Source organism: Cyprinus carpio, chromosome A4 (genome assembly GCF_018340385.1).
Source record: "Cyprinus carpio isolate SPL01 chromosome A4, ASM1834038v1, whole genome shotgun sequence".
In the NCBI taxonomy this organism is placed as follows: Eukaryota; Metazoa; Chordata; class Actinopteri; order Cypriniformes; family Cyprinidae; genus Cyprinus; species Cyprinus carpio.
In genome coordinates, this window is record NC_056575.1 from 5,407,007 (window position 1) to 5,432,198 (window position 25,192).

The 25,192-nt window shown below is 36.3% G+C and overlaps 2 pseudogenes; both read right to left on the reverse strand.

Moving 5' to 3' along the window:
* Positions 1-910: 910 nt before the first annotated feature.
* Positions 911-13,356, reverse strand: LOC109048684 (annotated as a pseudogene).
* A 7,404-nt stretch (positions 13,357-20,760) lies between these two features.
* Positions 20,761-25,192, reverse strand: part of LOC109094828 — a 53,362-nt pseudogene continuing 48,930 nt past the window's right edge.

Genomic DNA, 25,192 nt, shown 5'->3' on the forward strand with positions numbered 1-25,192 from the left:
TGACCACTTTCTCTTTTATATATTTTAATAAGTACAGGTCAGAATAATTATGTTGTTTAATTTTTAAATAAAATATAAATACATAAATATATCCGTTATGCCGAATGACAACAGAACATTAATTCACCCTTATTTTGTCATTTTATTTTCAAAGTTATTTAAAGCATTAAATGTGACAATTTTAATATGCTTTATATGTATATAGTCACTTTGTAAAGTTAATTTGACATGGAGACCAAAATGGGACCGAAAATGTCACAATGAGTTGTATTAGCAATATTTCAAGGTTTGAAAGTACAACTTCCAACAAATCTACATAAGTTTATAATTAAAACAAAAACTAATATCTGCCAGTGGGCTCAGAATAATCCACTTAATTCAAAAGTGAAAAACAATTTTTGGGAGATATTTGTGGTTGTTTTGAGCAAAAACTTTCAGTTTCTCAGAAAACAAGACTTCTAATGTCATTTTGCATCGCAGGTAAAAGTATTGTGATGAAAGGAAGTTTATATATTCATTTTGAAAATAAAGCATATTTAAGGCCTCATTTTGTGGAAGCTCAACTTTAAGACCTGCAGAAACCCTGAATAAAGATGTGAGATAATTTAGCATGATTGAAAACCCAAACCGAGTGCGACAATAGATGAGAATGAGAGAATAAACTTAAAAAAAAACACACGATCAGGTGTCGACTAAACCAGCAAGTCATATTGGGAGGGCATGTGCGCGGTCTGACGCTGAGCTAAAGGTCCTGGCAGACTGCCTCCACCTCAACGCTTGCAAATCTGCCCCAATAAAATGACTCCCAGATGCCCCTGGCCTCCTCACAGCTAATAAACAACAGTCCTGTGTGAGAAACACAACTAGAATCAAACCTGATGATTCAAACAAACAAGCAAACAAAAACATATATTACATAAGTTTCAACTTTACTACAAAGACAGAAGTATGATCTATAAGTATGGGGAACAAGGGATTATTATTAAGTACATGATCTAAGAAGCACCATCATTATTGATCCTATAGTTCTCCTATGTGCATTAGCCTGAACGCTAGTGTTAGCTTTAGCACCATTACGTTGAGATGTCTATACTCCTTGTCTTGAGCAGAACGCACAAACGGCGCACGCGGGAGGACAATAACATCCCATCATCATCATCAGTAGGTGGAGCAGCAGTTATAAGAGTCTGTGCATGTGTTTTAAAAAAAAAAGAAAATTCTCATACTAAAAAAAGGCAGGAAAAACACGCAAAACCATCTATGGAAGCATTTACATCATCCAAAACTACTAGCTATCACAATCTGTACAATTATGTTTTCTGTCAGCTAGTGGCTTATTACATCTATCTACAGTACAGTAAAATTTCCACAGTACAAAAATATATTACAAATCTCCTGGAATATTTACATGGGCACTTTCTTGACGAAAAAAGCAAAAGACAATCAGCAGAGTTGAGGACGTAGGGAAAGAAAATCAAAACCGTGGTGTACAACACATCCTCCCAGACAGTTAAAAGTCCAGCACCGACGGAGTTCAAAATTTTGTGCCTTTTTTTCTTCTTCAAGGGATAAAAACACACATTAAAAATTCACTGCATGCTTTGGCAGACTGGGGCATTAAAAAAAAAAAAAAAAAAAAAAAAAAAAAAAAGGAGAAATTGGAGGGGAAAAAAGCAAAGGGAAAAGAAGTCCTGTCTCAAAAGATCCGCGCGTCCACTTCGGTTTGGGAACGTCAGCAGACGCTGACAGAAGCTGCCCTCCCCACCCAGTCTTCTAGAAAAACATCCTGAAAACAAGCAGAACCTGCTTTAGTACGATGCACACACACACACACAAACAAATGCACAAGAACCAACCACGTCATTTCCAATAGTATTTCTGTACCGCAAACAGCAAAACGATGCATAAAGAAGCTCATCAGAGCACGCCAGACTCCTGAAGATGACGGGCATCTGTCCTGTTATTTACCGCTGCGTGGGGAGCTGAAGACATCAATGCTGTCATTAACATGCATGAATACATTCGCTTCCCCCCACAAAGTGTTCGTCTTGACCACATGCTCAGAAAGCATCACATTCCACACCAGTGCGAGAGTCTGGGTAAACAAACTCCTACTGCAAAGAACTGACGTATTACGATCGATTAATAGCGGTTCTAACGAGGGAAACAAACCTGGAATCGTCGTTTACGTCTGTGGGAGAAGGTCAAAGGTGACTTTAAAGTCTCTGTGACCCGGGCGGATTGTATCATCAGCTTTGATTAATTAACGTCTTCTCTCATATCAAAGGTTATTGATCTCCCACCCACGTCCCCCCTGAGTTTTGAAGCGCATGTTTGGGTTTGGGGAGAGGCCCGTTCTGGTTGCAGTGACGCCAGCGCCATCTGCTGGAGGAATTCATAAAGAGTCTTTAACAGGAAAGCAGTGGCTCCTGTTGAGAACTTCAACACACGTGGCCCGAACATGGAAGTCGACGGCTCCTGCGCTCTGAACACTACGGGAAAAGTTTGAGTGAGCTGCTAATGTAGATCACCTGTAGATGTTGGGGTCCAACAGAACCGCCGTGTCCTGAGGAAGCTGGGAGAGGTGGACCACTTTGGTCTTCAGCTGGGGACGGTCGCTCTCACTGACCCAGGCGTCTGGAAGTCTGTGCAAATCAGAAAGACAAAGAAATATAGGCCATTTTTTGACAGTACATTAAGGAAAGCAATGAATTAGCATGCAGTATGCATTTTGTACATAGTATGCAATTGTTCTGTATGTCAAAATGAGAATATACTATGCACAATGTTCCATATTTTGTAGGACGCCAAGCACGCTGCATTATTGGATATAGCATACTACACAAGCATAGTATACTATACATGATGTTCTGCATGTCAAAATGTGAATATACTAAATACTATAATGCTATGCACTCAACATACTCAGTATATTATAGTATACCAAAAATATGATTTCCCAGATTTTGTAGTATATTGAGCACAATGTATTGTGGGATATTGAATCCTAAACAGCTAGAACATACTGCAAAGGTACTATATCCTATAATGAAATGCACTCAACATACTACATGTGTCAAAATGTGCAGAATACAACCAAAGCACATTGCATAGGACGTCCCAGAATGCAATGAGCTAGGCTGTCAATTTCTGATGTAATTATGATACATGTTAACCATGATTAACATCATCTTGATTTACTGTTTTATCATAACGCCTAAAATTTAATCATTGATATCAATAGAGTACAAATACAAAATTCCTGGTTTAAAATGATGCCTCACATGGCATGAACCGTATACAGTGTAGGGTTCAATCGAGTACAGTACACAGCAACCTTTTGATCAATTACAGTATTTACAGAAAAATACACTAGTGTGCATACAGTATGTAAACAGTACGCACGTTCTTAATTCCAATAATAGGTTAAAAATATACACTACGGATAAATATTAGCATTTGCCGGTCCGGATAACACACAGCCCTTGATTCCGTCATCTCCTTCAACATGCATTCCACAATGAGATTATTAAAAATGTTTTCCTTTTTTCCTCTCCACAGAGGAGCCTTGTTTGGCTCGGGCTTGTTGTGGTGACCCAGAAATAAATCCATTTTAAACGTCTCCCGAGATGGCAGCTTCTTCAGTGTTATCGCGGAGCTGACAAACATTCCTCTGGCTCAGATTGATGCCCGACTCTGAATAGCAGCGTGCACATGCACAGGTTTGCCCAAGTGTACAGGTATGCAAGTGCATCAATTATCACAACATGGACCATTTTAGCTGCAGTGCAAATGTAAATTCAGCAGTACATTTAGCAGCAAGGCTCATTAACCAAACAAGTCGTTTAAGATTTAAAACCAGTTTAAATTGCACATCAAGATTAAAGAAAGCAGCTCACAAAATGGAAAAAATTAAGAGTGGAAATCTGAGGACGGTTACGGGTAACGTGTTCAAAGGCCTCTCGTCTAAGCCATGGAAATATTGAGAACAAGTGGATAACCTTTAAAAGGTTTTTATCTTGGACAAACTTCAATGAAAAGCGAGTTTGTTTCCAGATGGGTGGTTGTTTCATGCAGGCCAGCGCTCTTCAATCCATTCAATCTGACGTTAATGCGGACATTTTACCACATAGAACTGGGAATTGATCTGAATCTGACTGCTCAGGTGAGGGAAAAAAATAAAAACCACTTAAGACAACATAAGAGAAAGAAATAATGGATTTAGTGAGACAGCAAGAAGAGAAATGTGATTGAGGGTAAAAAATAAAGTGTGTGAAAATGGGGAGAAATGGCCTGTTGGCAAATTAGCTACCATTTCTAAAACAAGAAAGTTTAAGCAAGAATAAAATTCCCCAATGACCAACACTTGGCTAGCCAAAAATGTCATGTATACAAAGCACATTGGGTCAGACACTGTATCCCACGATGCAATGTGTTAAAACTGAACTTTTAATTCAAGTGGGATGAATGAAACCGAAGAAACGCGTCAACCACAGTTTCTTTTGTGGCTCACTGCTTGATAAGAATGGCGATGTTTTTATTGAGATACAAAATGACAGCTAATAATGGGATGAGAACTGGACACCAATTAAATAACGGTCATTTGATAAATGTAGCATAATATTGTCCAATTATGCATAATTCCTTACTATATAGTAGGCGAAAAATATGTGAAATATAGTGGTATGTCCAAATTCATAGTATTCATAAAACAGCAGGGAAAAGTGTAAAATATTTAGCATAATTCAGAAATGTACATATGATGGGCATTTAACTATCCCATTAGGCCAAGAGAGAAAATACTGTTTCCACATAACTAAACTTTTTGTAATTTTATATATATATATATATATATATATATATAATATATATATATATATATATATATATATTATATATATATATATATATATATATTATATAACACTATAAATAATTACTAATAATTATTTGAATTAAATAAAAAAAAAAATATATATAAGTTAAATTACGTGCAAAATATATTGCATAGTACACAATATACTAGCCCTACTGTGCTCACATGTGTCTCTCTGCACAGTTGGACACAGACACGCTTGAGGGAAAAATGCTAAACTTCTCCTTTGGGATTAATAATATCTACACAGTCAGCTATAGATCAGTCTGTATGTGCTTTTTGAGGCAGTTAATGTGACTTAAGGAGCCTCAGAACCATCAGCCTGTCACATATATCAAGTCGTGTGTGTGTGTGTGTGTCTGTGTGTGTGTGTGTGTGTGTGTGTGTGTTTTGAATCATCAGTGCGTAAGGCCGCCCTCAAGTGGCCCATGACTTATATAAACAGCTGACATTTAGTGCATGGCACTGAGGTGAGCAGTGCACTTTCATATACTCACATGTCCTCTGGCATCCAATGAAGCAGGACCTTCACTTTCCCAGAATCCTCCTTCCGCCTGGCGATCACCTGCTCAATTACACACGACGAGAAGGAGTGCGTGAGATCTCGTTTATAGGTTAATTCCATGCTACATACTGTCTGTGTCAGTTAAATGGGACGGTTTTCATGTGGTGTCGGGAGCAGCAGGTGAGGCAGCGACTGTGGCCTTGAACAGGAGGGCCTGTGTGCTGGCGGCAGCTCATTAACCGTTTAATTGAAGACACAGGAGAGCAGCGGCCCAGGCTAACTGGACCGTGAGAGTCCAAGCAAGTCTGACTTCAGCTCAGAGCTACGGTGAGGTTTAAAAAGGACTAATAGCTATGAAAAGCGATCATGTGGATGAAATGCTTAGCATATGATATTAAAAAAAACAAGTTTGTCTAAAAACAAGTTTATTCTCTATACTAGCGACATGGGCTGCGTTTGGAATGAATACTAGTGCACTGCATACTAAGCAGTGTATACTACATGATGCATACTAATTTTCCTCTACAAAACAAGGATACACACTATAGCAAAGACACTGATTGGGAAAAGAAATCAATATACAAGTACCAGGATACTTGAAACAGTATTTAATATGCAATGGAAAGTTCAGTAAACAGTAGTATGCCATGTTTTTGTCACATGACCTATGAGTCAAGATGAGTCAAGAAATGTAGGTATTCTACACAATGCAAAGTCTGAAGTACAGTGTTTACATATGGCAGAAATAGTATGAGTAGCAGCATGTTAAGTGTAGCTATGGAAAGTGTTCATGTTGATCAAATGGCACATTTAGAACCGAAACTAGTCAAGTTTGTCTGAAAACAACTATATTCTCTAATGTCACGGGCTGCATTTGGAATGGGATACCAGTGCACTGCATACTAAGCAGTATATACTACACACTACTACTTTTCCTTAAGATATATTCTATAATGAAGACACTGATTGGCAAAAGAAATCAGTATATACTAGTACTAGGATACTGCTTACGGTTTATACTACAAACAAAAAAGTATTTGAAACCGTATTCAATGTGCAATACAAAGTTAAGTAAACAATAGTATGTCATGGTTTTGTTACGTGACCTCACTATGTTAATATTTGGTGGTTTGATCAATAGTGAATCAATATATGTATGTATTCTACACACTGTAAAGTTTAAAATACAGGCTTTACACATTATGCACAGCAGAGATATTAGGAGTGGCATGCTAGTGGTGCATATAGTAGCATGATTAAGTGTTGGTACCCCACCGTACTGTGAAACACAACACTGTGGCCTTTGCCTTGGCTCTCAATACTGAGTCGCTAGATTTGAGGCAGATGGCGCGATGACGGATCGCATCCATGGTCTGAGCGTCAAAAAAGTCGTGAGGTCGTGCTGGTGGGAGGAAACAGATTGGAATTAAGAGAGCGAGAGTTTTGAACCCAGAATTAAACATGGATTGAAATTCCACTAACACTCACGCAATGACCTCCGCCGTTTGTACTTGAGTTTCTTCCGTTTGTTGATGCCTGCTTTGGAAGGCGACTCTTCCTTAACCTTGGTTTGGTTTGAGAGTTTGGAGGAATTCTGGGAGCTGAAGTGGGTCGGTACGTGGCGCGCTAGCCCCCCCTGGGAGGCGAAGGTGGCATTGCAACCTCCCACCACACACTTCAAAGAAACAGACATCAGTCAGAGTAATAACAGTGAAGAAAAGAAAACCAAAACACCTCACATGAACTAAACGCTGGGTTATAATTACAGAACGAGTCCTGTGGACAGTGTTTTCATTGTCTGGCCATAATGACAAAGTTCCCTCATAATCAAAAAATAAAAAAAAAATATGTACGGCGTACGCAAGGTTACACTTGTATAACAGTATGAACTCATACTTTTCTTAAAAATGTCATAAAAATCTAAATGGATAAAAGACAGGATTCCTTTAAGTGAATGAAATTTTTTCCTGATTCAGATATTTGGTTGTGAAACGTGACCTAATGTGTGAGACTGACCCTGTAAGATGATTTGTTGTGCTCTAAAACTGCAAAACTTAAAGAACCTCTGTTTTTTAAAAAAATTAAATAAATAATAATAATAAAATGTTACTACAATACAACAAAAAATAGAAACTTAATAGAACAATTAAAACAATTAAACAAAACAGAACATGAAAATAAATAGTTAAGTTTGTAGACGAACTTTTATGTTGGCTTGAGAAAGCCTACTCTGAATATTTAAAATAGTGTAACAAGCTGTGAGTTTGAAGACTTCAAGACTTAGACTTTAAGAAAGAGTAGTAGTAGTTTTAAATGCTTGGATAATAAAATGCATTTAAAATAGACACTAAAGCAAAATAAAATACAAAATAAATAAAATACAAAGAAGCTAAAAAACAACAACAAAACAATTCTTATTAAATCAATTATAACCAAACAAAACAGAAACTAAAAACAAAACTAGATAAATTGTTTGCAAGTATCTGTGCATGTGTGCAAAGAGGCCGACCTTGAATGGTTTGTCTCCACTGTGTGACAGCATGTGTCTCTGCAGCCAGCTCTGACTGGTGGACGGTGTGTTATACACCTTACAGCCTTTCCAAAGACACACGAAAACCTGTGTGCAAACAGTGAGCGATGTGAGAATTTCCAAAAAAATTTGGAAAATGCTTTGCTTTAATTATTTTTTTTTTCTTCTACTGCAATGCCACATTTAACATGGCTTAAATGCTTTTTGGGGCATGAAACAAGCATTCACACACACTGACCCCGCCGCGCTGTCCGTCCACGTGCACTCCGCGGATGTGTTCGGCCAGGTCCGGGCTGTTGTTGAACAGCATGTGGCACTGATCCCAGCAGCAGGGGTAAGATGAGCCCTTAGTGGAGGAGGAAGATGCCCCGCCGTGCCCGTTCATCATAGCTGGGGTAAAACGACCGCTGGAATCAATGCTCTCCATGTCCATGAGAGTACTGCTGATACTGAAAACACACAAACAATGATTTTGTACAAAAAACCAAAATGTCATTCATAAAAAATATCAAGCTTAGATGTGCACCGATGTGTGTTTGTGTTTCGTTGCCTGATATGAACAGTGAGTTTATACCGATATCTGGATGTTCGAAAAGTACTATGAGGAATTTCTTTAGGTGCAAATGTTGCCCTTTTAACAATGAATTCTGGATTAAATCTCACTGTAGTAGTGATTATCCACTAAAAATATCATCTACGTGCACAAAACAGAAACTAGAAAGAATGATGGACATAATGAGATTAAAAATGACAGGCTGTGGCTTTGATAAGCAGTACGACACAAAGAAGCAAATGAGGAGCGACTGATTGAGTAGAATGACTATTACAGGAATTTCTTGATTCTTTTGTGTGGTAAAACCTGCAATGCAGCGCCCACGTTAACAACCATGAGTCTTTGTGAACGGTAAATGAGGCCAGTGCAGTGGGGCGACCACCTTAACTGTGGCACACAAATGCTGTAATAGTGATCGTTTGAGCGTGCAGCTGTGCAGTGTGGGAGAGGACAGCGGTAAACTACTTCAGTAAAACACCATGAACTCCAGTGAATGTGAGTGAATGGCTCCTGAGGGGCGAGGAGGGGCTCGCACACACTTCCATCTGTTGGTTCCTTTCAGACTTCACTGCCCACAAAAACTGACGCTAAATCTCAGGATGTGCCAGAGAAACAGGATGCTGGGTAATCACAAATACAAAACTCCAACTGCCAGTCGACTACTGATGAAGTGATAAAGTGCTGACAGCTGCAAAACCCACAGGTACGACAGTGATTCTATGCTGAAAAAACCTCCAACTTTATTTTTACATTATCCGAAGAATGCACATAAACGGTGCATGGATTAAAGTTTAGCCTAAGATGTAGCATTAGGGATTTATTCAAATCAATACCAGCAAGTATGAGCTATAGTGATAGTGATGCTAAATACTAACATTAAATGCACTAATATTTGAGACTTGTATACATTAACTGCGTTACTAATATTTTGAACATGCATTTTGAAAGTCTGACACCTGACTAAAATTAGCACCAGTTTTTTTGTTGCTGTGTTTTTGTTTATCTGAAAGCAGAGGCAGCTGGCCACAGCCTACACACAGTGGGTCTCTCTTGGTCCTGCAGGCTGATGCACAGGAGCCCTAATACGTTGTTTGTAAGAGATTTAATTTCAAAAACGGCCAAAACTGACTGAAGAGGAAAAACCATTAACACCTGCTTTTATACTCAAACGTCCCATCCAGTGGAGTTTCCTCAAAACCTCTCTCAAAACGCATTTGCGCTTTCACATATTCAAGCTGAACACACCTGGTGTTTGGCCACGTCAGAATCAAACATGGATGATTTTTAGATTATAACAACATAAATTTAGGTCTGTTCCATATGCGAAGCGCATCATATGACCCCGTGTCTACTTTTGATGCAAAACTATATGCTCATTGACAATTTAACTAATTATCAAAATTATTTGCAATCAGGATTGAAAATGAATGAACATAAAATCCACCCCCCAAAACTGAAGATAAGGAGGCACAAATGTCTGTGTACAATTAGAATAAATTTATTATGACTGTTGTGATAAAGGGTGAAATTGAATGAAGTGTCTATTGCATCATTATATTTAGATACTGCTCACGTCCAATCAAAGATTCTTTGTTTTTTGCAGCATTGTAACCAATTGCACATGTATCTATTGAGTGCATGAAATGCAATAGCCAACCATATGTGCTCACATAGTCACTGGTTAAGTATAAAACCACTGAAAATTATGCCAGTGGACAAATATTGCCACTTTAAAGGGACAGTTAACCCAAAAATGCAAATTCTGTCATTTACTCACCCTCATGTCGTTTCACACCTGTATGAGCTTCTTTCTTCTGTTGAATACAAAAGATGATATTCTGAAGAATACTGGTAACCAGAGAGTTGATGGTAGCCATTAATGTTCCATAGTATGCAAAGAGATTACGGACGGAAGTCAATGGGGTACCATCAGCTCTTTGGTTACCTACATCTTTTGTGTTCAAACAGAAGAAAGAAACACATCATTCTAGGTTTAGTAGATGACAGTTTTTCATTTTTTGGGTGAAACGATCCCTTTGGGAAACATAAAATATCTGCACCTGCTTCTATGGCTACTTGTGGATCTGAACATTTCTAAATGAGAAAGTCCCGTCTTGTCTCATCCACCAGTTGTCGTGTGGTCCTAGACGTCCCCCACAAAAGTCACATTCAATCCCTCCTAGCTGCCCGAACAGCAGGGCCTCAGGCCCTCCACTCAGACTTTAAGAGCTTTATTCCCAGCGAAAGCTCCACAAAGCTGCACGTGTCTGGCACAGAGCAGGGATCCCCATCCCACATTCCCTCCTGCCTCCCCCCAGGGGCTGACCTGATATAATGTGTTCACCGTGAATTCGTTCCAGCGTGCCCTGCGGATGGTCTATGGAGATTTCGGCTCATGTGCTGCGAGCAAGGATGTCTACAGCACGACAGACGATGAGGAATCCAAGACAAATAATAAAAGAGGCGCCACTGGCACATGGATAAAGGCAGACGATATCCAGCACCTCGACAGACAGAAAGTGCCATAAAACCACACCCATGTCACCCTGGTGATGTGGAAAGAATGGCAAAAGGTCTCGCGGGCCGGATGACATAAAACCGGATCAAAGCAAAGCGCTAGACTTTGATAAGGCAAAAACAGGCCCTCATCAACTTCTCGGGTGGCCAACAACTGCTTGTGCCTGCGCTTCATCCTGATAGATAAAATATTCAGATAGCTTGCACGTTCTGAACTCTCTCTCTCGTACATCTCTGAATCTTCACTTTCACTGGGAGCTTTCTTTCGTACAATGATGTGTTAGTGTTGACCAACATTTGTGTTTCTGTGGCAAACACATTTAAATGAGTTTCCTGGTACAGAATTACTCTCGGATTAATTCGTTACTGGAAGGGAGACACCGGCATGGGAGGACAGTTCAAATTAGATCATGGTTAAATACATCAGGGATTGTTGTACTATAAATGTAAACACTAAAAACAGACCGATGTTATTTTTATCAACAATACAAATGTAAACTGATCTGAACACAATGAACCAATTTTAATTGTTTTATGGCTGGACACAATTGGTGGGTTTCTAAAGAAAAAACACCAATAAACATTATTTACATGTTAAGTAAATTATCTAATGTGTCAGAACTATAAGCTATAGCTATATAATATATTTTTTTTAAGCATTTGCATTATGCCATACACAAGTGTCCAACAATGATCAGAAACAGATATTAAGTTATGCTTTTTGACAACGGAAACAGTAAAATAAATAACCATAAGATACAATATGCCTTATGAATATTATGTTTCTTTGTTTTTTGTACATTGTACCACTCTCAGAAAAAAGGTACACAAAGTCACTGGGGAGGTACTTTTCATACTGGTACCTTAAAAGTACACAATTAGTACCTAATGTGTCAATATTAGTACTAACAGGGTACATATTCGTACCTTAAAAGGTACAAAAGGTGTGCTCTTTGCAAAAGGTTCATCCCCATGTGACAGCTTTGTACCTTTTTTTCTGAGAGTGTACCAGGACTTCAGACCAGATATTACTTATTTCTTCTCTTTTTGCATGCCAAATAACCCCAATTGTCAATAAAGAAAATTTGTTATTGCCATATTTGTATCATTACGAAATGTCTTATGAATATTAGGATTTTTTTTGTACTTTACGGTTAGACCACGTATTTGCAGAACAGATCTTATTTGGATTTCACTTATGCTTTTGGCAAAATTCCTAATAGTGAATAAATTACATTAAGACCTAAACATCTGGGGGGGAAGTCGTGGCCTAGTGGTTAGAGATTGTCAGACTCGGACTCCCAATCGAAGGGTTGGTGAGTTCGAGGTCTGCGGGGCCGGCAGGGAATTGTGGGTGGTGGGAGTGCATGTACAGTTGTCTCTCCACCTTCAATACCATGACTTAGGTGCCCTGAGGCAAGGCATCAAACCCCCCAACTGCTCCCCGGGCCGACGCAGCTTAAAAATGGCTGCCCCCACTGTCCGGGGTTGTGTGTTCACAGTGTTGTGTCGTGTTCACTGCTCTGTGTGTGTGCACTTCGGTGGGGTAACATGCAGAGGCACGAATTCTGCGTTGGGGTCACCATACTGGCTGCAATGTCACTTTTCACTTAAATGCCTTATGAATATAATTGTTTTGTATTTTGTCGTTATTGTCAGAACAGCTGTTAATTTCTGATTTTTGACAAAACTAATAAAAGCATTATGAATTATTTTTTTTTAATGGTGTCCCTCAAGTATTGACATAATAGATTTATTTGTATTATTTTTGCCAAACGAACTAAGTAAACAGCAAATAAATGACCATAAAACTTATACAACATGCCTCATGGACATCGCAGGAGTTATTGGGTAATATGTGTTATTTCTGCATTGCTATTGTTAGGATATTAACCGGCGGAGCGCGGAATGTATCGGTGAAGTAATCGGTGTGTGGCGGCGGGCGGCACCCCGCACCTGTCCTACGATCATGCGGGCTGCTGAGCGGCTCTCCGTCCGAAGATAAGCTCATCATCTCCGACTCCGCGCGCCTCTTCATTCAGCCGCCGCCGCTGCTGTGCTTCTCGCCGGCGAGGGCGCGCTCTCCTTTGTTTTTCCTTTCTCCCCAGCTGCCCGCTCCCGTCCGCGCTGCCGGGGCTCTTCAGAGGCTCTGTCTCTTCGGTTTCGCATGTCCTGTCGTTGCCGCCGTCTCCCCGCGGTGGCTTCCTCGGGCTTGGTTCTGTAGACTCGCGTCCGTGGGCTTCTCGTGTCCTCCGCTCCGTCCATATTAACGGCCCGGTAGGATCGGCGGCGCGCCAGCTGACTCGCTCCCGTCGCCGTTTTGTTCGCTCGGGTTCGGCGATCTAGCTGGAACCGTCGGAAAGTGTCGAAGCCATCGGGTTTACGCTGTGTGCACTCGGTCTGCCGGTTTAAGCGACGGGAAAACGGGTTGAAACGGGGACTTTCAGCGGACCGGACGGATCGTGGAGCGGCTGATCGGGGACGCGCGGGGAGGAGCGAGCGTGACGTCGGCGCTTATTATGAATGGCTCCACGTGCTCGCAACCATAAATATACAAGGATAAAGCTGAAACGTTTCCTTTACCCAAACGACGTGGCGGAATGAACGCTGTAATCTTGCCGTATGTTCCATTCAAAGGAGGCCTTAATTTCAAACTCATTTAATATAATTTATTTACACCTCTAAATACAGGAACAATCGGTATATTTGTAAAAAAAATTATTTTTTTTCCTGGGAAATGTTTTAGTTATTTTATTAGTTACACCACGTGAAAAATCTACTATTGCTATTGCTAAATATTATAAAATCGGCTATATAACAGGTTTATTAATATGTATAATAAATAAAATCCGTTAATAAGCAGAAACTGCAGCGGAAGTGCAGCCTACATGTTTTTCTGTTATTAGAGAGTTTTCTCCGCAGCTTTTCTCGTGTGTCTCAGGTGGGGGGTTTCCAGGATCATTTATTTCCCAATATCAACGGATCTAGTGCCCAAAATGGGGACAAAACACCTCATTATCAGATGAACCTTTCTGGCCTTTAAAGCGTCTCTTCCTGGAAAACAGCACTAGATGGCGTCAGTTTCCTGTTTCTGGGATTGTCACGTGTTCATCAAACCAGCAGATGGGGACAAAACACCTCATTATGAGATGAATTCGTTTATAAATGTGAATGTAAGTACATCTTTTTACTTGACAGTATCTTGAAAACATTATCTTGTTGGTTTGAGAGCTTTTTAACTTGGACCAGTATCTTGAAAACATTATCTTGTTGGTTTTTAGGCTCAAGAATCGCACATTTAGGGACCGTCTCTAAAGTTACAGTACACAGCCTACACTGATACACGTTTCTAACTTCAACAGCATTTGAAGAGAATGACTCACAGTCATAAACCCAGCTGTAAAGGGTTCATCCAGGTGTCATCTTTTAGATTTTTGATGTTTATTAAAATAAACTGCCAAATCATATGATGAACACTTCACAGTTTGTTTTATGACTGCAACTTATTCTCTTCAAATGGTATTGAGCTTTAAATTAGCATTGTTTGATGAACACTTTACAGTTGGTGTTTATGACTCATTCCCTTTAAAATGTACTGAAGTTCGAACATGTTTTACTACATGTCTTGTGTGTGCATACCGTACTTTACTTTTTAAAATAAGTAGTGCAAAATCGGTCCTAAACATTGGTATTAATAATCAAATTATTACCTAAAGTTACCACGTACTAAGTAATTTTTTCTATTTGTTAAATTTATTAATCAAAATGCATGATATAGAAAATATAAATTTGTCTCTTTTAACATATATGTACTTTACAATCATTAATTACAATTCCAGTTTTGATATATATAGATATTATATATATATATAATAAGTAATTAAAAGGCTTACACACACGTATACACCTAAACGTAATTGTGTTATAGCAGTATAAAAATAATTTTTATTAAAAATAATTGATTTTAGAATTCAATTTTATGATATGAAATTATTTTTTTTTAATATTTTAGGTTTAACCAAAATGCATATATATATAAAGGGTAATTAAGAAGAAATATAATAAAAACTAGTTATCTATATATAAAGTATAGAGATTTTAAAATATATTTATTGAAAATTTTGTTTATAAAAATTAAATATAACAAATTGCTTATCAAACTTGTATGTGGCTTATATTAATGTGTTATATATATGTGTAAAATCTATATGTGTATATATATATATGTGTATTAATATTATCTATTATATATGTCTATATATGTGTATATATATATATCTTATGTATATCTAGTGTATATATATATATATATGTATATATATGTGTATATATATATATGTATATATATTAATTATTATATAAAATTTATTAATATATAATTAATATATATACATGCATATATTACACAAAAAACACACACATTCATATTGAACTACAAAAAACACACACACACATATATTTGTTTATTTTAGTTATTGTTTTAAATTTAGTAATAAACAGTAGTGCTTGAAAACACATTCATGAGGTCTGAACTCCAGTAATCAGATGGAGAAAAGGAATCAGACGCTTTTTGTATATATAAGAACATCAACATTTATTTCACATGATATAAAACAGATGAAATATGAACATTTCTTTGATTGATACAAACCTCTTCTGCTCGCCCCTTATTTTTGGTGTCAGTATACATCATGAACTTTACGTTTATACATCATGGGAACACCAAACCCTGTTATTGCTTTATCAACTTTTTTAACCTTGCCCCTCGTGTGCTATTCTCCCCTAAACTAAAGCCACCCTCGGGAATACCTTCTTTAAAAATGTAATCTCTGTACCGCCCTAGTTAAATATATCCAGCATAGAAAAAAAAAACATAAGCGGAACATTTATGGGGTGGGGAAAAGTGTGGTGGTATGGGGTATCCAAAAAAACGATCATTTTCCCGTCCACGGAGCAAATTTTTTTTAAAATTTATAGTTGTACATTGTTTATACATAAATCCTCTGATATCAAAAAAAACAAGGTGGGGGCGTACAGTGAAAAAAATATGATACTAAAAATTTGGGCCAACAATAGATAAACCGGGGGCGATTGATTAAAATCCAAAAAACCAAAACACCTGACGCCCGCAGTCTGAATTAAACAAAATGGGTTTATGGGTTTTTTCTTCCTTTGACAGTGAGTCTGGGGCTGTAATGTCACAGCGAGGGGTTTAAAGCACCCCACACCCAATCAAAAACAACTAACTCGGGTCACAGACTTTAAAAAAAGGGGAAAGGAAAAAATTAGGATATTTAATTAAAAAGGCCCGGGCTCGCTGGTGTCGGTAGCTGATGGGCCCTGTCTGCGTGATATGATGCGATGATTTGGGCCGGGCCCCCCCCCTCTTCACTGCTGGACACACAAAAAACATTTTACACATGGGGTTTGATTTAAAAGTTAATTTAAATAAATCTCAAAAAAAAAAAAAAATCCTGGTCATTCATATTTGATCCCCAAAAACATTTGTTTAAGACAAATGGGCGTTAAGATTTGTTTTTTTATTTATTAAAATAATATATATATATATTATATATATATATATATATATATATATATATATATATATATATATATATATATATTATAATATATGCACATTAATTTCCAGAAAATTAACAATATACTACACAATCTGTTACTGAAATGCAAGAAAAAAAAAAATTCTGATGACTATAATTAAAAAAATACATCCTCATTTTTAATTGCAATGAAAGTACATGAAAATATATATATACATCAGATACAATTTGTTGAATACTGAATTTAATTCATGATGATTTTAATTTTAAAAATGGCATCCAAATGGGATTATTCACAACACATATTATAGAAAACTATAATTTCATAATGCAAAAAAAAAAAAAAAAAAGGTTGTAATTACCCCAAATGTGCTGTATTATATAACCTATGTTTTTTCTTTTGATTTTGCATAGACAAATATGACTCTTTTTGATTTCTTTTAGATCTCTATGCAGTCAAGAAGACTTTTTGAAGTGAAGAATGCATGAATTGTGCATGAACCGCATCACAGCACCCAAGTTGTTTTCATTAAGAAACACAAATTGCCTTTGTAGTTTGGTGGCTTCACTTGCTGACAAAAAAAAAAAATTAAAAAATTCAACCTCTCCGTTCCACAAGGAGCATCAATTAAAAAGGCAATGCATGCTCATGCAAGTAATACAAATCATAACAAACGCTATGTTTTATATTGTGAAGTAGAAATATCCCAGCATATGCACCAAATTGCAGATTTTTTTTTAATAAACAGACCTTGTTTTTTGAACTCCATATTCTCACTATATCATACTGTATGAACCTGAAAAGCCTTATATATGATGCTAACTAGATACATGTGTGTGTGTGTGTATATATATATATATATATATATATATATATATATATATATATATATATGAGCGTGTTGTCATGTGCAGTGACGTCTGAAAGACTCTTAATTGCACTGTTAATTATTGAAGCTTTATGCTCACTGAGACTCTAGGAAGCTAAGAACTCTAGTTGGAAAGCTAATTACTGCTTCATTTGAGACGATCCTTCATTTTCCTCCGAGAACAGACAGATTACACACACACACACTTGTATTTATGATGCAGTAAAACCCTTCAGAAAACGACTCCTGTAAGCTGGTGTGAAACGCTGGGGCTGATTTTATGAGGAGGGGGACTTACAAACACTACAAAAAAACTGATTAAAAAACAAAAAAGTAAAGTGTGTGGTGAATGAGTAGACTGCTGCGTGGCGTCTTACTGGGGTCCTTTTCCCTTTCTAACACCACAAGAAGTCGACCCCGCCCGTCAGCTGGGGGGGGGGAGGGCGGGGGGGGCGGGGGGGGGGAGGGGGGAGTTTGGGAGTTTGGGGGGCGGGGGCGAAGACGTTCACTGAAAAAACCCACAGCAAATGCACACGAAAACACAGAAAAGGACAGACAAGGGGTTAATCACACATCATGTTCAAGCAGGACACAAATGAAGACTTCTTTTCTAGAAAGGCCTCTTTTTTAAAAATACTGGAAGAGTCTATCAAAGGGAAAAAAAAAAGGGTTTCCCTTTGAAACGATTTTTTTAGTGAATAAAAATACATACTGGTCGTGCTGAAATTTTTTTTCTGACTTTCAAAAATAAAATTTTAAAACAAACCAAAAAAAGAACAGGTTAGTGTTAGTGGCACCGACCTTTAGGGGGCACAGGAAAGGTTTTAAAAATTTTAAAAATTTTTATTTAAATTTTTAAATAAATGAAATTTTTAAGTTATAAAAATATAGCATTTAAATTTAAAGCGTATTTTAAAAATTTAAAATTTGGGAAAATTTTTAAAAAAATTTTTTTATAAAAAAAAAATTTCCAAATTTGGGATGCATAGTACCCCCTTTTCCAGAAAGAGGCCCCATACGGATACTTTTAATTTTTTTGGGACTTGCCAATACGGAAATATCGTAAATTTTTTTTATTGGTTTTTTAAATTAAAAAAAAAAAAAAATGGGTACTGAAAACAAAGGAAATTTATGTTAGTTGTCTTTTGTTCCTTAGAAAGAATATTCCCTTTAGTTATTTTTTACACTTAATTATGCCAAAAAAATGATTTTACAAGCTTTTTTTTACTCTCATGCTCATTTTTTGGGTCTGTGGGTTTCTTTTATTTTTAATTTAAAAGCATTAGAGGCCCACGCAGAGGCTCTGTACCCGAATCAAAAGCTGTTTTCCTGCAATAAAGTAAGGAATCACTGGTTAGCTAACCCCAAATTTTCCCAAAAGTGAGCACATACTTTCTGAAACACAAGTGGTTTTTTTTATATTGAAAAAGTGCGGGGCTGCATATAAAGGGAATTAAAAGTTCCCAAAAAGAAAAACCCTGCCAAAACAAGTGCACACATTTGCCCTTGGGCAGAAATTTGGAAAATTTCAGACAATCAAATAATTAAAACCCGGGCCCCAAAATACCAAAAACCCTTTCCCCCGCGTTGTGAGAAAGAGATCGTTGAAACTGGGGCCGCCGAGGCCCAAACCCATGCTTTGTTATCAGGGTTACAGGGATGAATTTTGAATGTTTTTAATTTTTATATTAAGTAAGCAGGGATTCAAAAAGACCTTAATTTTTAAATTTAAATTCATTTGCTTTTCTGTTGTTTTGGTTTTTTGTTTGAACCCCTGCACTGTTTTCCCCTGCTGTGTTGTTTTCGGTTTTGGTATCGGAGCATTTTCCTGAGTACAAGTACAGGAGCGCAAATACGGGGATCCCTAATATAAACAAAAATATACCAATACATTATTTCCCCAAATCAAATTTGCTTAAAAAAAAGGTTTTAAAACATTTAAAATTTAAAAAATTTCAGATATTTTAAAAATATAAATATTTTTATTTTTTAATTATATTTTTAAATATTTTCATTGAAAGTAAATTTTAAAATAAAATTATTAAAAAGTTTTCAGGTCAAAGTTTGGGAAAATTAAATATTTTTTAAAGGTTTTTGAAAGAAGTCTCTTCGGGTCATCAAGCCGCATTATTTGATCAAAAATACAGAAAAAAAAAAGTAAAATTTGAAATATTATAAAAAACTTTAAAAAAATAGTTTTTTATTTGAATATACTTAAAAAAAAAAAATTATTCCTGTGATGCAAAGTGGGAATTTTAAACATCATTTCTCCAGCCTTCAGTGTCAAGTAACATCCAGGGCTATCACATGATCATTTTGAAACCCTTCTAAAATTCTGATTTTTTGATGTTGGAAAAAGTTCTGCGTCTTTAAAATTTTTTGTGAAAAAGGGGTTTAAAAGAACTGCCTTTATTTAAAATAAAAAAAAAAATTTTTAAAAATATATTTTAATAAAATTTTCTTTTCCTTTTCACTTTTTTTCAATTTAACACCTCCTTGCGGAAAAAAAAGTATTGATTTTATTTAAAAAAAAAGAAAAAAAAAAAATTCTGACCCCAAATTACTGACCAGGAGTGTATATGTTTTACAAAAAATTTTAAATTTTTAAAAAAATTTGCTTTTTTTTTTTTTTTTACTTTTTTTTCATCAAAAATTCCTAAAAAAGTAACAAAGTTCTGGGAAAAAATATTTAAACAGCAGAACTGTTTCCAAAATTTTATAATGAAATTATTATTAGAATGTTTCTAAAAGGGTCATGGGATAATAATCCTAAAATTTTAAACTTTGCAAACACAGAAATTTAAAAGATTTAAATTTTAAAAATAATAAATTTTAAAAACAATTCTTTTAAATTTAAAAATATATCACAATATTAAAATTTTTTTTTGGGATTTTTTATCAAAAATTTAAAGCAGGCTTGATGAGCGGGAAAAAAATTCTTTCCCAAAAAAATTAAAAAAAGTAAAGTTTCCAAAATTTTGGGCCTGTCTGTATTATATATTAATAATATTATTTAATAAATATATATATATATATTAAAATATATATATATATATATATATATATAAAATATTAAACTTAAAAATATAAATGAATATATAAGTTTCGATATTTAAATACATATGTATATAAAATAAACTATTTAAAATAGTTTAATTCAATTATTAAGAGATAAAAAATTAAAAAATAATTCATTTAAACTACTTCACTGAAAAGTAATGAAAACAAAAAAAACATAAAGGGGGAGTGTTAGTGGTTTGAAGGGGGGGAAGTTTTTTAAAACTTTTTTTTCAATCCAGATGTTTTTAAAGCAGGTTAATGGGGGAATCAGAACCCAAAGAGAGCCCTCTCACCTGGGCATCAGCTTGCCGTGTTTGCTGTTGGTCAGCTCATAAATGTCCTGCTCTTGACTGGACGGCTGCTCCCTCTTCCTCCTCGTCTTCCTCAGTGCCCACGCGCACCATGACGGCCGTCTGTAAGCTGACAAACACAGCGGAGAGCGCTCAAACCTCCGTTCTGAAGCAACACGCGTGTGTGTGTGTGTGTGTGTTCAGATCAGTGTGACGTGATCTGTACCTGTTCTGAGCGGCCAGAGTCCTGCGGTACTCCAGAGGACTCACACATTTGGGCTCTGATTGGTCCTCGCTCTTCAGAAGAGACTCTTTAATGGAGGCCGATCGGGACAGGGGCGCTTTCTCCTGACACAAACACATGAAATAAACTCTCATACTGGACCCTACATCATTCACAGGGACCCTTCAGAGTGTTCACTGCTCCCTAGTGAGGGATATTTAGATATATGATGACATAATATATTGATTTGAAATAAAAATAACAAATTAAATAATTAATGTAGGTGGTCATGATACCAGTACCATAATATTTCACCCATTCTTGATCAATTTTGATACCAATGCAATATCAATATGCATACATTAATATGAATGAGCATATATAACAAAATTTTAGCTTAGACATAATATTAAGCTAATATATATATAATAATAACATAATAATAATAAAGCTTATAAATCAGAATATATATTACTTTTTAATAACTTTTAATATTTTTCTTATATTTCTTTCTTTTAAATATTTTAATATTAACATGAATTAAGTTGAATGAAACACTGATCAGCTGTTTATGTAGCAGTGTATTTATATCATTAAGATACTATTACGGTTTTCATTCATAGCTTGAAATAGGTTTGATTTTTACATTTTACATTTTCATTTAAATTTTACAGTTTTAGTAATTATATTGTCTCTCTCTGACATTTTTTATTTTTTTAAATGTCCATATAGTATTTTACCATTATTTATTTCAGTTTTAGTTATTTTAGTACATCAAGTTAAATTTAATAAAAATAAGAAATATCTCTTTAGCAACTAGCTGGAATAAAATTAAAAGTTTTTTAAAAATATTTTATTTGATTGTAGTCAACATTATTTTACGCTTACATTTTAGTTAACTATAAAAACCCATTCCAAACTTTAGTAGACATGCTGTATTTACAGGGATTAGGAACAATGAATTCAAATGGCTTTCCCATGAGTTGTCCAGTCATTATTAATGGATAAGGATTTAATAAAAATATGCAGATAGCAGAACTATTTATGATATTTAAATAATAATTATCATTGTAATTTAATATACACCTGTATAATTTATAATCTCCATATTATATATATACCTTGTTCTCCAGGTAAGCATTTCCAGATTCTAGATCTTCAGTATTCTTGCAGTTTCTTTCCGCTTCAGTCGGTTTGGTCCAGTCTCGTTCCTCAGGCGACGTGTCTCTGCGGTCGTCCTGCTCATCCGGAGAGATCACCGGGCTCTTCTTACGCATCTGAGGGGACAGAAGCACACAGAAGAGGAAGCAGTGAGCAAGAAACGCTGGAGATGTTCACAGATGTCCATTCTGAAGCCTGGCAGGAACGCAGCGAGCCGGAAAACTGCAAAGTGCAGCGCCGTGGGGAATCATTAGGAGCACTTGAATTACAAAACTCTAACAGCGGAGCAGGGCCCTCAGGACCAGATGCATGATGGGAATGTGACATCCGTTGTTGATGTATTCATGTGCTGTGCTTGTCTGAGCTGGTTCACTCGTGTGACCGAGCATTACAAACCTCAGATGATAACAGTCAACTAACTGCACAAGCTCTCAGTTTCTGTCCATGAAGTAAAAAAGCAACGTGAGGCAACAAGACCCAGCCAATCAGAACATACCTCATGTTTACAATGCAGCAATGACAACCCACAACTGTGACTGTGCAGAGATTCTGAGTGTATTTTTAAGCTCATAAACGACTGGATTTAGTCCAACCTGCCTGAAAGCCATGCTGGTACAGTACCTGTAGTAGTAGGGCTGTCTTTGTGCAGCGCCAGAGGCCGCGGACAGTGATCCCGCCTCTCCTCCACCATCGATCGCTTCTCTGCTGGTGCCTTCCTCGATGCCTCCATCTGCTCCTCGACGCCATGCGCGGTTCGCCCACCTCTACAGCCGCCAGCCGGCTCATGTGCTCCAGCGCTTTTTCATGGATCGTCCCATGTGATTCGCGACCAAAACATACATATATTATATATGCATTAAAAAACACACATAAATACTAAACAAATACTAATATAAATACTTAAGCATAATTTATACGAGCATAGTCTACATACTAACAAAAATAAATATCAATATATATATATATAGTACTTATATTTTTAATTTTATTTTATTCAGGATTAATAGAGTAATAAAAAAGCTGTATAGTATAATCTCCACATACATCTATATATATATGATATAATATAATTCAATATATAGTTTAATAATATGAAATATATACACACATCAATTGGATACAAATATTATAGATTCATATAGTCATAATATATATATATTCTTATATTGACAAAATATTAATAGATTATAAATTATTATACAAATACTAGTATGAAAATGTATCAACTATTAACTAAAAATGCTAGATATATTATTTTATATTATATATTCATATATTATACACATATGAATATGCAGATTAATTCATTAACTTATATTAAAAAGTACATAAAACTGAATTTTAAATGCAAGACGATCATTTTATTTCTTAGATGATCACTGGATGCTAAAGTCATGTCACCAGCGCAGTATATTATCGTTTCAAATGTGTATTTATGTGTGCTAAGCCAAACCTAACCAGTATGTAACCAACCAGCACAAGCTTAAACTCACCTAGCAATGCCTTAGCAACCACCCTGAACACCTTAGCAACCGGGCAAAGCAAAGCACAGCACCCATTTTTTTAAAACCCAACCACTTTTGTTCCGTAACCCTGCAGAACTTACTGTTCGGGATAAAGGTTCTTGCTCTTCCTAAAGGTGCATGAGGGGGTGGTGGAGGATTCAGGAAAGGGGTGATTTGTCCGGAAACTGACCACCCACGGTAAATCACCTGACAGCCCGACAAAACAGAGATCAGTGATCACGGGGGGCCCTTTGGCCTGAAAATGATATTAAGTAAAAGGATATATATATGTTTTGATGTTTTTTGGTCGGCCCCCTTTGACCCGGGGGCCCCCTTTCTTTTCCGTCTGCTCATTTTTGGGCCTTCGCCGTTGCCCCTCTTTCGATTTTCGGCTATTTGGGTGAGCCCCGGGCTCCTTTTTATACAGTCGTAATCAGCCCCCGGAGACGAGTTTCCCCACCTTTTACAAATGTTTAAACCCGTACGAGCCCTTCTGTTTTTTGCTGCCGTTGTGTAAAGGGTTTATGATCACGGTTTAAAAAAAAAAAAAAAAAAAAAAAAAAAAAAACGTGTAAAAACCAAGGATGAGGAAACAAACCTACCCCGTGCTGGGTCTACTGAATTTTCAGAAAGAAAACACCCAGGATTTTTGAGAAAACCCAAAAAGGGTTAAAAAAGAAAAGCCCTTGAATAAAAACCAAAGGGGGTTTTTTAAAATGAATATTCTGCCTAAAATAAAAATGGTAAACTATTTCTTCTTCCCCAAAACCCATAGCACCATAAAAGGGTTGTAAGGCGGTGAGGATGGGTAAAAAATAAAAAAGAAACTCTTTTTTTGGGGTAAAATTTTTTCTTAAAAGCGGTAACTAAAGAGCGGGTTTGGCTGATAAAAGCGGTGCATAATTTTTTACTTTTTCCCAAATCCCTTAAAATATTAAAAATATTATTTTTTTTCTTTTGAATTTTTTTTTGGGGTTTTTATTGGGGTTCCTTTTTATGGTTGGGTCAGAAAAAAATGTAATTAAAAATAAAAAAATTTGGAAGAAAAAAAAAATCAGCCCAAATATTTTTCAAAAGGGGTTTTTAAAAATGAAAAGGGATAAACAAAAAAAAAATAAAAAAGTTTAAAAAAGAAAATCATTCAAAATGGGTTTTAAGGTGCTAATGAAACCCCCTTTAGGGGTCAGCAAAAAAAAAATAAACATCATCAAAAAATTTTTTTTTTAAAAAGGTGGCCCAGTAAAAAATTTAATTAAAAAAAATTGAAAAAATCAGGCTGAAAAAAATTTTTAAAATGTTACATAATGTCAGCGATTCAAATTTTCCCTCCCGCGCCCCCCCCTTCTGAATATTTCCACGCTCTCTTTGTTACACACCAAATTCAGTAACGCCCCTTTTTGGGAAGAGGCTCCTTTCATAAACGGGTTTTCCCATTGACATGTTTCCCTACACAGTGTTCAGTCTCCCTACCCCCTGACAGGGGAAATCTGTTAAATTTTAAACCTAAATCGCACATTTAAAGTGCATTTTGAATGGAACTTT